The sequence below is a fragment of the Schistocerca serialis genome, chromosome 4 (assembly GCF_023864345.2).
Source record: "Schistocerca serialis cubense isolate TAMUIC-IGC-003099 chromosome 4, iqSchSeri2.2, whole genome shotgun sequence".
Taxonomy (NCBI): Eukaryota; Metazoa; Arthropoda; class Insecta; order Orthoptera; family Acrididae; genus Schistocerca; species Schistocerca serialis.
The window spans coordinates 799575014-799578117 of NC_064641.1; the positions used below are offsets into that span (position 1 = coordinate 799575014).

Consider the following 3104-nt stretch of genomic DNA (forward strand, 5'->3'; position numbering starts at 1 on the left):
TTCATATCAGCGCACACTCCGCTGCAGAGTGAAAATCTCATTCTGAACTGCAGTTTCGTCTGGTAGTTTTCCATTTAAGCCCTTCCTTTTGCTGATTACTTGCCAAAACCGAAACGGAAATGTTGCTCGTTCACACTTCGTAATGATAAATAACCCTATTCAATGAAAGAAGGGAACTATTATCTGAACTTCCTTAGATTTAAAGGAAAAATAGTAATAATACCTTGTCTGTCTTTGCCTGGAGACGCTTGAATGATTCTTAAAGTAAACCACCTGCTGTCGAACGAATGTGTCTGTAAATACTACTCGAAATTGTAATTAGACGGAATACAACCCGCAAGGGTAGCCGAGAGCTCTAACGCGCTGCATCCTGGACTTGGGAAGGCGCGCCAGCCCCGGATCGAATCCGCCCGGCGGATTAACGACGAGGGCCGGTGTGCCAGCCAGCCTGGATGTGGTTTTAGGCGGTTTTCCACATCCCGCAAGGTGAATACAGGGCTAGTCCCTCCGTTCCACCTCAGTTACACCCGTCGCAGACATTTGAAACACGTCCGAACTATTTCACGATTTACACTAGACACAGACAGTTCGGTTACACTGATTCCGTGCTGTGGTGTACAGGGTGGCGGCAGGAACGGCATCCGGCCATCCCTAACACTAACCTTGCCAAATCCGTTGTAACCGCGCTGCCCCTGCGATCGCTGCGGGTCTATGGCGTAAGCGAAACAAGAGAGAAGAAACTAAATAAGCAGTTTATTAAGAATGAGTGACGACATGTCACTAACAAAATAAATACTTTTCTTAACAAACCGTAGCTTCACTTTTTACTTAAGTATGAGCTGATATTGATTACCATCGGCTGCAAGGCCTATTTACATGCTGTGGCGATTCAGTAGCGCATATCGTCTGACGCAGTTGGGACTTCATCATGGCTTTTCCAATGGCTCTGAGCACTATGGGACTTAACTTCTGAGGTTATCAGTCCCCTAGAACTTAGAACTACTTAAAGCTAACTAACCTAAGGACATCACACATTCATGCCTGAGACAGGATTCGAATCTGCGACCGTAGAGGTTGTGCGGTTTCAGACTGTAGCGCCTAGAACCGATCGGCCACCTCGGCTGGCGCACTTCATCATGAACTGCATGTTTCAGTGCCCCTCAGAGAAAGAAATCAAAGGGATGCTCAGTAAGAATGACACTCCGTTAGGTGACCCGACATCCCTTGGCAATATCACTCGTACCACCATTCGCCGTATAAAAGTACCGTGCTTAAGTTCCTCAACCTTGAATGTGTCTATAAGCAAAGAATGTTGAAGCAGAAATGACCTGCCTATAGACGTCACATTTCCTGCTAGTTCCGCAGGAGTAAACAGTCGAAAAGTTTGACATAACGACAGAGCCTGGCAAGAGCGTGGTTGCAACAAAGCGGTATCCGCGGTGTGCTGACAATTTTAGAATATTCCTTAGATTCTTTTTCAAAGGGTTTCAACCTCAACATTAACAAGCGTTGTATCACTGTACTCGTTTTTTCAAGAGCTTTCGAATTACGCTAAAAAAGGTACATCATTTTATTTTAAAAAATTATACCTCCTTTAGTATCTCGATCGGCAGAAGAGTTAAGATTCTTTATATATACCAAAGTACATGTCCCGTACCGTGTTATCATTTGTCGAAAACGGCATTTCGATACTTGGGACCGTTCACGAAATAAACGGGATCTTACTTGATGAGATGTGGCCTGTAACTAAAGATTTCAATTGTTATTTATGGTTACAAGGCATTTAATAGTTCTAAAGGTGAACAAAATATTTGTATTACGAATAAAATATTCCAGTATTTTAATCGTTGAGACTTATTGTCATACTGTTGTGTGCAAATGTTCTAAGTGCCACATCTGACATTTGTCAGGAGAATGTCAAAACAATGTACCACTGTTTGTTAGTAACTGATTTGTATCCAAAAAATTGAGAAAGTGTTCTAATACCACAGAATTATACTCTTCGCTGCATCGTCGCCAAAACTGCAGTCGCAAATTAGAAAATAAATACTCCGTTGCTATACTAGCAACCTGACTGGTTCTAAGTGTTAATAAGAAACTTGTTAAAAGCTGATTCTTGCAAAAAAGAAAACAGCAACCACTCACTGTTAATAATAATATTTATTTGCACAAAACAGCACTGTTACCGGTCTCCAATCGACAGGTTCACCTTCAGACGGCTGCTCACGTTTATACTACATGAACAGTTGTCTGAAGATGAACCTGACAGTTCGAAACAATTAACGGCTTTATTTGTGTAAATAAACAGCATTAACAACGAGCATAGTTGCTGTTCTCTTCTTTGCAAGAATCAGTTTGTATTTTCTCCGCAGCCATGGTACCAAAAATGTCAGTTTTCGACAAAATAGCAGAAAGAAAGTTTTGTTTCCAAGGCACATTAATACTGAAGCACTACATTTTATTTGGGATAATACCAGTACTGAAATACAGCATTCGGTTTATACGAGGGGCGTTCAATATGTAAAGCACTCCGTCTTCAGGCCACGAGTGGCGTACCGGGACCATCCGACGGCCGTGTCTTCCTCAGTGGAGGATGCGGATAGGAGGGGCGTGGAGTCAGCACACCGCTCTCCCGGTCGTTATGATGTTATTCTTGACCGAAGCCGTTACTATTCGGTCGAGTAGCTCCTCAGTTGGCATCACGAGGCTGAGTGCACCCCGAAAAATGGCAACAGCGCATGGTGGCCTGGATGGTCACCCATCCAAGTGCCGACCACGCCCGACAGCGCTTAAATTCGGTGATCTCACGGGAACCGGTGTATCCACTGCGGCAAGGCCGTTGCGTTCAATCGAAAAAAATGTGGATTTTTTTTGTGGGAGCTCTTCAGCCTGTATAGCTTCGTGAAGTTCCAATAAGAGGCGGCTCTATAAGTAGAATTTGAAACAGCGTCTACAATGAAGAAGCATTCCAAGCACAAAGCTGTCATTGAGTTTCTTTCGGCGGAAAACCAAAGCATCGCAGTTACTTATATGCGCTTGAAGAATGCGTACGAAGACCTGGTAGTGAACAAAAGCACGGCGAACCGTTGGACGAAACGTCTGTC

General features: G+C 43.7%; 1 pseudogene; it reads right to left on the reverse strand.

Annotated features, from left to right (window-relative positions):
* Positions 1 to 2726: 2726 nt before the first annotated feature.
* On the reverse strand, positions 2727 to 2844 carry LOC126475815 (5S ribosomal RNA; annotated as a pseudogene).
* Positions 2845 to 3104: the final 260 nt, after the last annotated feature.